The following is a 15,114-nucleotide window of genomic DNA, read 5'->3' on the forward strand; positions in this document are numbered from 1 at the left end:
AGAGTTGGATTGTGAAGAAGGCTGAGTGCTGAAGAATTGATGCTTTTGAACTGTGGTGTTGGAGAAGACTCTTGAGAGTCCCTTGGACTGCAAGGAGATCCAACCAGTCCATTCTGAAGGAGATCAGCCCTGGGATTTCTTTGGAAGGAATGATGCTAAAGCTGAAACTCCAGTACTTTGGCCACTTCATGCGAAGAGTTGACTCATTGGAAAAGACCCTGATGCTGGGAGGGATTGGGGGCAGGAGGAGAAGGGGATGACAGAAGTTGAGATGGCTGGATGGCATCACTGACTCGATGGCCGTGAGTCTGAGTGAACTCCAGGACTTGGTGATGGACAGGGAGTCCTGGCATGCTGCAATTCATGGGGTCGCAAAGAGGCGGACACAACTGAGTGACTGAACTGAGGGTGACAGAGAATAATGATATCCGTGTGCCTTACTAAAAAGTAATAATAAAACAAGTAATGAAAAACAAATGAGATAGAAAAGTCCAGAGCTGTCCTCAGAGTTTTTATTTGCTTGAGCTAGAGAAGTGAGTGGAGAAGGCAATGGCAACCCACTCCAGTACACTTGCCTGGAAAATCCCATGGACGGAGAAGCCTGGTGGGCTGCAGTCCATGGGGTCGCTAAGAGTTGGACACGACTGAGCGACTTCACTTTCCCTTTTCACTTTCATGCATTGGAGAAGGAAATGGCAACCCACTCCAATGTTCTTACCTGGAGAGTCCCAAGGACGGCGGAGCCTGGCGGGCTGCCGTCTATGGGGTCGCACAGAGTCAGACACGACTGAAGCGACTTAACAGCAACAACAGCAGCAGAGGAGTGAGAGAAGACTTCAGAAAGTGGTCCCCCTCCCTCTTTTCCCCAGACCTCAATTTTATTTTAAACACAAAGCACATTGAAGGGAATTTTCTACAGGGTATGCAATGGCTGTAGGTGTCACCAGGAAACATAAAAACCTTCGGTCTAAGTTAATCACTTAACAGCTAGGATTAAAATGAAGAGGCTAATTGGGTCTCCCTATTAGAGTGTTGTCTGCTTGCTTCTGCTTTGTCCTTTGATAGATTAGAGGAAAAATAGGAAATATATTACAGTTACTGTCCCCAGCTAGTTATTCATCCATTTAGTAGGCATTCATTGTGCACCTCTGTGTTTATTTGAGGTGGCGCTTAAGCAGATGGGGACACATCAGTGAACAGAGATGAAAATTCCTCCTGTGTGGGAAGAAGCAGACAGCAGACACAAACATCAGAAGTAAATGCATAGAGTGTAAGAAGGAGATTTGTGCTTTGAAAAAATAGAGTGGCCATTAAGAGGGATCAGAAGTGCTGAGATGATGGCAGGCAGGGATGCAGTACTAAACGGAGGGTCGAGATAGGCCACAGTGAGAAGGTGGCACTTGAAGCTGGAAAGTGAAGTGCCCGTGTAAACTACCCTTGTTTCATATGGAAGAGCATCACTGGCAGAGAGAGCCCCGTGCAAAGGATGGGATGCCCAGTTGGTTGAGGAAGTACAGAGAGGCCAGTGTGGCTGGAACAGAGTGAATGAGGGCAGGACCCGAAGGAGATGGGGTCAGGGAGGAGAGCAGTCACTGGAGAGATCTGAGCAGAGTTCAGTAGCTGACATGGTTTAGATGAGTCACTTTGGCTTCTCTTGAGAGTGGCAGAGGAAGAAGTCTGGCGGACGTGATAGATTCAAACAAGAGATGATGATGAGTCACTAGGCTTGTGGCAGTGACAGTTGTGAGAAGTGACCCAGTTCTCACTTATCTTTTTTATTTTTCTGCACAAAGTATAAAGATTTTTTAAAAAAATTACATGTAATATAGGCAAAATGGTTTCCATATTTTTTGTAAATTAATTTTAATTGGAGGCTAATTACTTTATAATATTGTAGAGGTTTTGCCATACATTGACATGAATCAGCCATTGATGTACATGTGTTCTCCATCCTGAACCCCTCTCCTACCTCCCTCCCCATCCCATCTCCCAGTGCACCAGCCCTGTGCACCCTGTCTCATGCATCGAACCTGGACTAGTGATCTGTTTCACATATGATAATATACATGCTTCAATGCTATTCTCTCAAATCATCCCACCCTCGCCTTCTCCCACAGAGTCCAAAAGTCTGTTCTTTACATCTGTGTCTCTTTTGCTATCTCGCATATAGGGTCATTGTTACCATCTTTCTAAATTCCATATATTTGTGTTACTATACTGTATTGGTGTTTTTCTTTCTGACTTACTTCACTCTGTATAATATGCTCCAGTTTCATCCACCTCATTAGAACTGATTCAAATGCATTCTTTTTAATAGCTGAGTAATAGTCCATTGTTTATATGTACCACAGCTTTCTTATCCATTCATCTGCTGATGGACATCTAGGTTGCTTCCATGTCCTGGCTATTGTTAACAGTGCTGCAGTGAACATTTGGGTACACATGTCTCTTTCAATTCTGGTTTCCTTGGTGTGTATGCCTAGCAGTGAGATTTCTGGGCATACAATCCCAGCAATTGTATGCCCAAAAATAAAATCGTATGCCCAACAATACAATCATATGGCAGTTCTATTTCCAGTTTCTTTTTTTTTTAATATTTATTTATTTTTTTATTTTACTTTACAATTCTGTATTGGTTTTGCCATACATTGACATGAATCCACCATGGGTGTACATGCGTTCCCAAACATGAACCCCCCTCCCACCCTCCTCCCCACAACATCTCTCTGGTCATCCCTGTGTATCAGCCCCAAGCATGCCGTATCCTGCATCGGACATAGACTGGCGATTTGATTCTTACATGATATTATATATGTTTCAATGCCATTCTCCCAAATCATCTCCCTCTCCCTCTCCCTCTGAGTCCAAAAGTCCGCTATACACATCTGTGTCTTTTTTGCTGTCCTGCATACAGGGTCATCATTGCCATCCTTCTAAATTCCATATATATGTGTTAGTATACTGTATTGGTGTTTTTCTTTCTGGCTTACTTCACTCTGTATAATCGGCTCCAGTTTCATCCATCTCATCAGAACTGATTCAAATGTATTCTTTTGAACGGCTGAGTAATACTCCATTGTGTATATGTACCACAGCTTTCTTATCCATTCATCTGCTGATGGACATCTAGGTTGTTTCCATGTCCTGGCTATTATAAACAGTGCTGTGATGAACATTGGGGTACATGTGTCTCTTTCAATTCTGGTTTCCTCCGTGTGTATGCCCAGCAGTGGGATTGCTGGGTCATAAGGCATTTCTATTTGCAATTTTTTAAGGAATCTCCACACTGTTCTCTATAGTGGCTGTACTAGTTTGCATTCCCACCAACAGTGTAAGAGGGTTCCCTTTTCTCCACACCCTCTCCAGCATTTATTGTTTGTAGACTTTTTGATAGCAGCCATTCTGACTGGCATGAGATAGTACCTCATTGTGGTTTTAATTTGCATTTCTCTGATAATGAGTGATGTTGAGCATCTTTTCATGTGTTTGTTAGCCATCTTTATGTCTTCTTTGGAGAAATGTCTGTTTAGTTCTTTGGCCCATTTTTTGACTGGATCATTTATTTTTCTGGAATTGAGCTGCATGAGCTGCTTGTATATATTTTGAGATTATTCTTTGTCAGTTGCTTCATTTAGTATTACTTTCTCCCATTCTGAAGGCTGTGTTTTCACCTTGCTTATAATTTCCTTAATTGTGCAAAAGCTTTTAAGTTTAATTAGGTCCCATTTGTTTATTTTTGCTTTTATTTCCTTTACTCTGGGAGCTGGGTCATAGAGGATCCTGCTGTGATTTATATCAGAGTGTTTTGCCTATGTTCTCCTCTAGGAGTTTTATAGTTTCTGGTCTTACATTTATATCTTTAACCCATTTTGAGTTTATTTTTGTATATGGTGTTAGAAAGTGTTCTAGTTTCATTCTTTTACAAGTGGTTGACCAGTTTTCCCAGCACCACTTGTTAAAGAGATTGTCTTTTCTCCATTGTATATTCTTGCCTCTTTTGTCAAAGATAAGGTGTCCATAGGTGTGTGGATTTATCTCTGGGCTTTCTATTTTGTTCCATTGATCTATATTTCTGTCTTTGTGCCTGTACCATACTGTCTTGATGACTGTGGCTTTGTAGTCAGGCATGTTGACTCCTCCAGTTCCATTCTTCTTTCTCAAGATTGGTTTGGCTATTTAGGTTTTTTTGTATTTCCACACAAATTGTGAAATTATTTATTCTAGTTCTCTGAAAAATACCATGGGTAGCTTGATAGGGCTTGCATTGAATCTATAGATTGCTTTCGGTAGTATACTCATTTTCACTATATTGATTCTTCCAATTCATGAACATGGTATATTTCTCCATCTATTTGTGCCATCTTTGATTTCTTTCATTGGTGTTTTATAGTTTTCTATATATAGGTCTTTTGTTTCTTTAGGTAGATTTATTCCTAAGTATTTTATTCTTTTCATTGCGATGGTGAGTGGAATTGTTTTCTTAATTTCTATTTCTGTTTTCTCATTGTTAGTGTATAGGAATGCAAGAGATTTATGTGTGTTAATTTTATATCCTGCAACTTTCCTATATTCATAAATTAGCTCTAGTAATTTTCTGGTGGTGTCTTTTGTAGGGTTTTCTATGTAGAGGATCATGTCATCTGCAAACAGAGTTTTAGTTTTTCTTTTCCAACCTGGATTCCTTTTATTTTGTTTTCTTCTCTGATTGCTGTGGCTAAAACTTCCAAAACTATGTTGAATGGTAATGGTGAGAGTGGGCACCCTTATCTTGTTCTGACTTTAGAAGAAATGCTTTCAATTTTTCACCATTGAGGATAATGTTTGCTGTGGGTTTAGCACAGAAATAAATGAAAGAGAAACAAAGGAGACTATAAGAAATATCAACAAAACTAAAAGCTAGAAAAACTGTTTAAGTCGATAAGTTTTTAAGGAAATTCACATATTCTGATTCTGTCCACTGCCAATCACCTTAGTTCCTCCAAAATCATGATCTTCAAGATAAGATTATTTTTGTTCAGTTGCCAAATTATTTCCAACTCTGCAACCCCATGAACTACAGGACTCCAAGCTTCCCATAGCTCTTTCAAAAAGAAATTTACTCACTCCACAGTTGTCAGTCCATAATTCTTTTAGTTGGGCTTCTTTGGTGAGATACAGACAAACTTCAAAATTCCTTACCCATAATCTTTGGGATCCAGTTTCCTTAAGCAATTTACTTTAGGATGCTAGAAGTTAAATATAGCAAGTACAGTGCTGTTCATTGCTTCATCTTCTGTAATATTGAAAACCTTGTTATATCCAGTTTTTACTCATGAAAATGAAAAGAAAGGTTAGTCACTCAGTTGTGTCTGATTGCGACCCCATAGGCTGTAACCTTCCAGGCTCCTCTTTCCATGGATTTCCCCGACAAGAATACAGGAGTGGGTAGCTATTCCCTTCTCAAGGGGATCTTCCTGACCCAGGGATCAAACCCAGGTCTTCTGCCTTGCAAAAAAAAAAAAAAAAGTTACAGGTCTCATTGTCACCACTGCAATAGAATTACAGTGATGGAAGCAAAACCTGTGTTCTCAATGTAGCCATGTTAATTTTGCATATATCTTGAAGGTGGCGTTTTCTCAGGATTTGGTCTAAGTTAGGAGACAGAAAGAGTTGGGAATGATGCTAAGGTTTTTGGTCTGAGCAACTCCAACAATGGATTGTCTTCAGCTAAGCAAGGGAAAACTGGGAGAAGTACGTTTCTGGGGGAGAAATCAGAAGTTCAGTTTTGGATATTAGACATGCCCCTGGGATGGCAGTGTTGGGTATCTGTGTACCAGCTGTTGGGAGTCCCAAGCATGTGGACTTAAAGGCCTCATGTGTCCATATTTGTTACCTGCTAGCCTGTTCCTTAAAACTTTCACAGATCTTTCAGAAGTTCTCAAAGCCTCCGTCCTTTGCTGGCCAGATGTAAGTATATTGGTTGGACCATCTATTGTTGTAGGTGATGACAGCATACGTACACTAGGTAATAGGGCACTGAGTCTGAGTAAGCTGCACTCAAAGTCATATCCAAATGGATGAGATGATATAAGTGCTGAAATGGAGTCTTAGATAATTAAGCATGTAACTGTTAAATGCATCTAATGCTGAAAATTGGGACAGGAGTCAGGCTACAATTAACCTTGTGATGCATCAGAAAGAATGATATATTCCCCAGGAGTAAATCATTTACCCATGTAATGCAATTACATTCTTTTAGGGCAGTGGTGGACCAGTGGGTAAGCCATCTCCTCCAAGGCATTAATGGAACTCTGTGTCCCAAATAATGTGGCTCAGGCCATGGTCATTTTTAAGGGAGGGAACAGATATCATCAAAGTGGGGAAAGTTGGAGAAAATAAAAATAAAAGTTATATATATTGCCATGGATAATAAACATGATCTTGAGTCTAGGTCTTGCTAGAAACCCCAGATTAAAAATAGTTTTGCATGGAGAAAGAAGAGTGTGTAACAAGTATGCTGAGGGCAGAGGATCAAGTCTTGGTCATTTTAATATGTGAGTATACAATAAATGTTGGTGATTTTTTTTTTCTTTTTTGGCTATGCCATGCAGTATGCCAGATCTTCCCCAACCTGGGATCAAACCCATGCCCCCTGCATTGGGAATGTGGAGTCTTAATCACTAAACTGCCAGGAAAATCCCAATGTTGGTGAATTTTAACTGCATGTTGAAATGTACTTGATCAGTAAGAAGTGAGGAATGGATATTGGACAGGCAGTTAGTCAGCTGGGGGATATTAAAAATTAACCAGAAAAATTCCCTTGATGAGAATGTATCAGTTAGGGTGGTTTAGGATGATTGGGAAAGTATTTTAAAAGTGTCCATCAGCTTCAAACAATAGTAGGGCAACAAGGGTTATTCAAAGTTGATAAAGTCTTACCAGTGATTGCCAGTAGGGTGTTCATGCTTAACAGGCCCCAGATCTTTGTCTTCTTAAGATAATAGCTGTTAGGCCTTGGATTTGAGGTACGGTTTTAAAAAACTCATCCTCACTGGTATAGCATGGAGCCTTCTAGATTTTTCTCATGTCAGAATGCACCATAGCTTCTGGAGCTTTCCCATCTGGAGCAGAGTAACCTGTAGAGCACTCTTTCACAATTTCTGGTGTTCTTAAAGGAATAAAGAAAAGAAATGGGGAGAGCTGTCAGAGGAAGAGTAGTCCTGAGTAGGCTTTGGAACATTGGCATTGAGTCCTTCTTTAACATCACTGGTGGCTTGAATCCTTGAACCTAAGTGTTTCAGATTTGCCCTTTTTAGATGGGCTTCCCTGGTAGCTCAGCTGGTAAAGAATCTGCCTGCAATGTAGGAGACCCCTGTTTGATGCCTGGGTTGGGAAGATCCGCTGGAGAAGGGTTAGGCTACCCACTCCAGTATTCTTGGGCTTCCCTGGTGGCTCAGATGGTAAAGAATCCACCCACAGTGCAAGAGACCAGGGTTCAATCCCTGGGTTGGGAAGATCCCCTAGAGAAGGGAATGGTTACCCACTCCAGTATTCCAACCTGGAGATTCCATGGACTTGCAAAGAGTTGGACACAACTAAGTGACTTTCACTTCACTTCACTTCAGGCAGAAATTCCAGGTTCACTATCCAATTCCTTTATATTCAGGACCTCCATGTTATAAAGCTAAGGGAGCATCATTACCCTCTGGTCCATGTGAACGAGGCCTCCTGAAGTGCTGTAATCCTTCAGGATTACAGCCTGCTCGGCCTTCTGCTGTGTTTCTGCTTGCCTTGCCATTGATTTGGTCCAGACTCTGTGGAATGGCTCAACATACCATGTGATCGTATTTTCTGTCCTCTTGATCTCACTCTGGACTGTGAGAGGCTTCAGGGAAGAAGTTAGATTTTATGTGTTTATATTAATAATAAAGCCTCTCACATGACACCCTTCACACAGAGTTGCTCAATAAATCTTTCCGAAATAAAGTTGACCCTTGAGCAACACAGGGATTTGCAACACTGACCCTCCATCCAGTAAAAAATCTATGTATAATTTACAGTCAGCTTTTTTTTTTTTTTTTAACTGTCTTAACTTGTGGGATCTTAGTTCGTCACCCAGGAATTGAACCCGTGCTCTTGGCAGTGAAAGCACAGAGTGCTAAGCACTGGGCAACCAGGGAATTCCTTTGTCAGCTCTTTTTATATGAGTCCTTTGTATCTGAAGTTCTGCATCCCCAGATTCAACCAACTAATGTTAGAACTATAGTATTTGTTGTTGAAAAAAAACAGGCTGTAAGTAGCTTATGTTGTTCAAGGGCCAGCTGTACATGTTATGACTTGTTGAGACTTGACTACATATTGGCTTTGTGTGAAATATTTCGCCTGTTCTTGTCCCTTAACCCAAATAGTGATCCTCACGGGGGTGCGCATTGCCTTCATTTCTCCTTTGAGGATGCTGCGATGGTGAGTAATATATAAGGAGACAGTGGGTGAAGACAGTGCTAGAAGGTATAACTGAAATAGAATGTTGGATTGAGGGAGAGCATTTTATATAAAAATTGATGAGAAGAGCATGTTTAAATGTTGATAGGATGTATTCAGCTGTGAATTAGAGATGGACTTTCATAGTTGAGAGACCTGAAAATTGGTATTTGGAGATGAACTCAGAGTACAGGCACACGGAGGAATGGACAAGACGCTTATTCTCCTGATGCAGGAATGAAGATGAGATAGATTCAGTGAAACTTGGTGGGTGGGAAGCTCAAAGTTTCTGTCTGAATCCTTTTTTAAAAAATCTTTGAAGGAAAGAAAGTTACCTATTCAGTTTGAGGAATAAGTTTGTGGCGGTCACAGTGATGGTGATAGTCATCTTAAGGAGACTGGCAAGGGCATGAAATGCTTTGTGCAGAAATTCAGAGTCTGAGGCAGCTGATTCAGAGATCCTCACATTTTTATGTACGTCCATCAATTTGTATGAATGAAATTGTCTCTTACATTTAATAGATTAAACTACAAATTAAAATTGTAAGTATACATTTGCTTTGTATCTATCAGAAAAAAATAAGTTTGCATGCTAAGTTGCTTCAGTCATGTCCAGCTTCTTGTGACCCCATGGACTATAACCTGTCAGGCTCTCCTGTCCATGAGGGTTCTCCAGGCAAGAATACTGGAGTGGGATGCCATGCCCTTCTCCAGGGGATCTTCCCTATCCAGGGATTGAACCTGTGTCTCTTAAACATCTCCTGTATTGGCAAGCAGGTTCTTACCTCCACCTGGGAAGCCCTAAAAAGTAAGTTTGGCCCAGTTTAATTAAGAGGGGTCTTCTGCACCAAGGCAAGGTTTGAATTTTATCAAATACTTTTAAAGAAAATAAGCTTTCCTTTTCCTGAGCTCTACCTCTTGATTCAGGCTAAAGTTAGATGCTATGGGAAGTAGAGAATGAGTATCTTCAATAGGATTCTTTTGCTTGAAAGAGACTCAACTCAGAAATCCAAGCCAAAGGGTACCAAGAAAACTAGGAGGTTATTCATCTGTATAGCTGAAAAGTCCAGAATTACAGCTGGATCAAGAGCACAAAACTATAATCATGGTGTCCTTTCTTCCCCTTCTCTCAGCTCTGCTTGTTTCTTTGTGGGCTTCATTCTCTGGCATGGTCTCCCATTTTGTTGGCATGATAACCCCCTTCCCCACACCCACTCCCACTGCTCCAGGTTTAGATTTCAGGTCTCAGGTTTGAATCCCAGCAGTACTTTTATAGGTCAGATAACAGTGTCCACTCCTAGTCTAATTCATGTCTCTTGAGGGAATGTTTGTTTTTCATTGACTCCTTGGGAGGGAGTCCAAACCCATCCCTGGAGTCAGAAGTCAGAGTAGAGTCACTTGTTCCCAAACCATCTGGACAAAGAGTGGGAAGAGAGAAGACCCATAACACTTGACCCTCTGAGCCACCAGGGAAGCCCATAATGATTGTCTGGATGCCATTATCAGAAGCAGGAACAGTAGATATGATCTTGAAAACAGTTTTTTTTTTTTCTTAGAGTGGATAAAAGTAAAATTGCCTAATGTAATCATATTCTGTACAAAGTTTTCTGGCCCAGTGCATTTTCCCTGGCCACATAATTTGGGTAGCATTGATTGGACCCATAATGGGTCCAATAATATTTGAAAATATCTATTTTTCCTAGAAATGGCAGCTTCCAAAGACACGCTACATAGATTCTTTTCCCTCATCCTCTTAGGATCTTTGCTTTTCATCTTGGTGTCCTAATTTTGCCATTGTACATCTGCTTTTCTATTTTGGAACTTTGGTAAGAAATAGATTTGCGTGGATATACTGATTTAGTATGAAATTATAATGAAAGTAATTTGCATATTCAAACCCTCTCTTAATGGGAGGAAAATCAGTGATAATTGCAACCTAAATGTTTCTCAGGGAAATTAAGTGGGTTAGTAGGGGCATATTGACTGTTGCATGGAAGTAACATGAAGTGTATACACCCAAGCCCTGAACTTCTGATGATTTCTTTTTTTGACTTTCTAACACAGAGTATATTTTCCTGTCTGTGATGTGCTATCGTGTTGTCCTTATAGCTTCATGTTTTATTAGGTTCATGTTTTGAATGAGATCAATTGGAAAGTACTTTGGTAACTACTGTTATTTTGGCTATTATTATTTAGTTGAAATGATGTCCAGTCACTTGTTTGTATTATTACTACAGCCCTATCTGCCAGCCTAGGTTCTACTTCAACATTGTACACCTAACATTTTGTTTGGTTTGGGATGTTCATGCATTCTTTTTTTTTTTTTTTTTGTAACAATATTTATTCTTCAATAAAGCCTTTAAAACTGGTCAACATTAAAAAAACTTTAAAAATTTGACTAGATGTATATTTATGTCATATACTGAGGTAGGAATAATTGGAAGATGTTTCTTATGTATAGGACAGGTTGGAGGGTGTCCAAATTTAAGTATTGGACTTACTGGATTTGATGTCCTTGTGATACATTTAGATGAGCAGATGTGTCCATCTGAAGTTAGGGTAAGAACTCTAGAGATCAAGAGAAGACAGACTAGAAATAAATGTTTTAAAACAAAAGGGTGTGATCTATAGTTGAAAAGCATATAAATCAGGCTCTGGAGGTTGGGATGCACATAGAAGGTATCTGAATTTAGGACACTGTTCCAGCTAGGATTATGGGACTGTGGTTTGGGGTTATGAGTGCTTGAAGTTATCTAAGGAATATCCTAGAGTTAGGTACCCTAGGGTGGGAGTGAATGCACAGCTCTTGAAGATAATAATTCCGGCAGGTGCTGCTCATCTTCTGGCTCGACATGAAGCCCATCAGCTCTATGGGCTGCTTTCTGCAGATGTTCATCATGATTATGTTCCTTCCCGTGGAGGCCTCCGCCTTTCTGGTCACGGCTTAGGACCACTGTGTGGCCGTCTGTCTCCCACTGCACTACCCATCCATCATCACGGAACAGTTTGTCATCAGTGCGGCCATCTTCATCATCTTCTGCAATTTGCTGCACACTGCCTACACCAATTCTGGCTGCCAGACTCAGTTACTGTGCCAGCAATGTAGTGGGAAACTCTCTGTGCCAGCATTTCTATAGCAAAGGTCCGCTGTGGGGGTATTCACCTGAATAAGCTCTACCAGCTTGTGAGGGTTTGGTGCCTACTGGGCTCTGATCTGGCCCTTATCTTGCTATCCTACTGCTTCATCTTGAGAAAGTGGCAGACTTGAAATTCTGGCTCATTCCAGCCTCTCTGAAACCATAATGTTTCCAATCTTTTTTCATGGAATTTTATCAGGTAAATACTTTATGATAATTTCACCTGTCCATTCAAAGATTAATATATGAGTGGCCTGAGGGACATCAGGTTTGTGTGCATCTGTTCAGGTGTATTTGCTTTCCCTGACATGGTTTGCATTGTTGGTTATTGCACATCCTTAGTCTTCTATACAACTTGGCCCTGTCCCATGTTGATGGATTGACAGTTCAGATTACCCCCTTTCTCTTCCTTTTACCTCCTTTTGGATTACCTTCTTGAAAAAGACGTATATTTCTCCACTTTCTTCTCCAGAAAAGAGAAGGTTTAAGCTCTTCTCTCTTTCCAGAAAACAAAGTTTTTTTTCTGAGATCATTTTCTTAGACCAAAAGGCATAAAGAACAGTGAGCAGAAATATATTTCAAGGGGGTGTTCTTTCTGAGTTTATGTTTTTCTCTGTTTTCCTTTTCAAAAGAAGCTCAGCCTTCTTTATCACAATAGAAGCAGCTGAATATTTGTTTTGAAAACGCCAGCTGAATTTTATGTGACAAAGGTAGCTGATGATTTTTGTGATTTTTATGATTTTATGATGACAAAGGGTCAGCTGTGACCCTGAAGGGAAGACTCCAGTACTGGAGTCTTGTTGGGTCTGGCCCCACCTGGTTATTCTTATTGCTGAGGGCTCAAATTCAGTGCTTCCTGCTCAAAGAGTGTTTCTGATGTGCAGCCTCAAATAGCCAGGCAATCCCTATCATATCGTGTGATTTCATATTGATTTTATTTAAAATATTTTTATTAAGGATGAAACAGTGTCATTTGCAGTAATATGGATAGTAACTGAGTCTAGAGATGATCGTACTAGAGATGATCTTAGTAAATGAAGTATGTCAGAAAGAGAAGACAAATACCAGATGGTATCACTTATATGTGGAATCTAAACTACAGCACAAGGAACCTATTTACAAAACAGAAACGTAGTCACAGAGAACAGACTTGTGATTGCCAAGGGACAGAGGGGGTGGGAGAGAGAAAGATTGGGAGTTTGGGGATTAGTAGGTGCAAACTATTGTATATGTAATGGATCATCAACAAGGTTCTACTGTAGTAGCACGGGGAACTATATTCAATATCCTGTGATGAACCATAATTGAAAAGAATATATATATATATATATTATATATATACATATGTATTTGTATATATATGTAATATATATACATGTATATTTAACATTGTAAATCAACTATACTTCAATAAAATTGAAAAAATAAAATATTTTTATTGAAGATTAGCATATATACAAAAAGTAAAGGGATCTTAAGACAGAGAATGTCATCAGCACCCAGAAGCCCTGCTGGTGTTCCCTTGGAGTCACTATGAGCTCAGGGTAACCGCTGTCCTGACCTCTATTAGCAGTGACTGCAGTTGGAATCTCAGAGGAAGTCCTTATTCGGGCCCAGCTTTGTTCCTCAGTGTTTCATTTCTGATATTCTCCTATGTTTTTATATGTAGAAGTAATTTATTCATTCTCAGTGCTGTATAGTGTTCCTCTCTGTGTATATATGTATATATATGGACTTCCCTAGTGGCTCAGATGGTAAAGCGTCTGCCTACAATGCAGGAGACCTGGGTTCAATCCTTGGGTCAGGAAGATCCCCTGGAGAAGGGAATGGCAACCCACTTCAGTACTCTTGCTTGGAAAATCCCATGGACAGAGTAGCCTGGTAGGCTACAGTCCACAGGGTCGCAGAGTTGGACACAACTAAGCAACTTCACTTCACTGTGTATATACCTAATTTCTTTCATCTGTGCTGATGTTGATGGGTATTTACTCATTTTCAGCTTGGGGCTATTACAAACAATGCTGTGATGACATTCTTGAATATATATATTTTGGTGAGCACTGTGGGAATTGATTTTAATTCTGAAACTACATGGTATACCCTATGTGGTATGTATTTATTTAGACATTTTCTAACTCCACTCCCATTAATATCTATTCTTACAAAGGTGAAGACCTTGTTTTACATTTTTATCTTGCTTATGTTTCTCTTTCAGATTTATTCCAGCATAATTGTCATATAATAATCCATATATATTTTTTACACTGAGTTTTGATAAATGTATACACCCATAAAACCATTACCACAACCAAGATAGTGACACAGTCACCCCCAAAAGTCTGCTCTTGCTCCTTATAATTGCTGTTTCCCTCTTCTCCCTGCATTTCCCATCCCAGGCAACTGCCAATTTGCTTTCTGTCACTTATACATTACTTTGCATTTTTTAGAATCTTATATAAATTGGCTCATAAACAATATACTCTTTTCTTTTCACTTAGCATACTTTGAAAGTCATGTTGTTGCACATATCAACTGTTTATTTCCTGTTGTTGATGAGTAGTGTTTTATTGTATGAATATACTACAGCTTATCCATTCATCTGTTGATGGACATTTGACTTGATTCCAGTTTTTGTCCATTATAAATATGCTGCTAGAAATGTCGACATATAAAACTTTCAAGCATGTGCTTTCACTTCCCCTGTGTATTGTATATAAGTGTGGAATTGCTAGTTCATATGGTAGGTCAACTTAACTCCATAAGAAACTGTCAGCCTGTTTTCTGTGTAAGAATTCCAGTTGTCCATATCCTTCCCAGAACGTTGAACAATTTTTGTTTTTCATTTTATCTCATCTAGTGGGAGTGGTGGCATCTCATGGTTTTAATTCATATTTCCCTAATGGCTGATGGTGTTGAGCATTTTTAATGCATTACTTGCCATTTGTGTATATTCTTTAGTGAAGCATCTGTTTAAATATTTTGTTCATTTAAAAAATTGGGCTGTTTTTCTTATTGATTATGAGGTTTTAAAAATACATTCCAAATAAAAGTCCTTTGTTACATCTATATTTTACAAATATTTCTCCTAGATTGTAGCTTGACCTTTTAGTCTCATAACAGTGTCTTTTGTCTTAATATTCTATCACCAGGAACTAGAGCAGTGGTTAGCACATGTTGGCACTTATAATTATTTCTTGTAAAGCAGATTTAATGAAAGGCTCCTAGCAAGTATCTTCGATTCCAAACCAGGCTTAACCAATCCCAGAACCTTTCATCTTAATCAATACATTATTATATATAGGCATGTATACTATAATGAAGTACATTATAATCAAGTAATATATATTTACTTCAAGGAATTTTGGATATAAAAGAGAAATAATAGTTAACTAATAATAATAAATAGTTTTGAGTTGTTGCTTTGTGCCAGACCTTGGTCTAGGCACTTTTTGTTCCTTAAAAAAAAATATATATATATATATATATATGTAGTATATATATAGGAGACTATATATAA

At 39.3% G+C, this 15,114-nt stretch overlaps 1 protein-coding gene and 1 non-coding gene across 3 annotated transcripts in view; one reads left to right on the top strand and one right to left on the bottom strand.

The window, feature by feature from the left end:
• Positions 1 to 15,114, top strand: part of PAK5 (p21 (RAC1) activated kinase 5) — a 415,486-nt gene that overhangs the window by 18,291 nt on the left and 382,081 nt on the right. The gene's annotated exons all lie outside the window — the stretch shown is intronic.
• On the bottom strand, positions 5,502 to 5,610 carry LOC120869665. The gene has a single exon (XR_005722629.1). It is a non-coding gene; the product is annotated as a small nucleolar RNA SNORA1 (small nucleolar RNA).

This window comes from Oryx dammah, unplaced genomic scaffold, assembly GCF_014754425.2.
Source record: "Oryx dammah isolate SB20612 unplaced genomic scaffold, SCBI_Odam_1.1 HiC_scaffold_10, whole genome shotgun sequence".
Lineage (NCBI taxonomy): Eukaryota > Metazoa > Chordata > Mammalia > Artiodactyla > Bovidae > Oryx > Oryx dammah.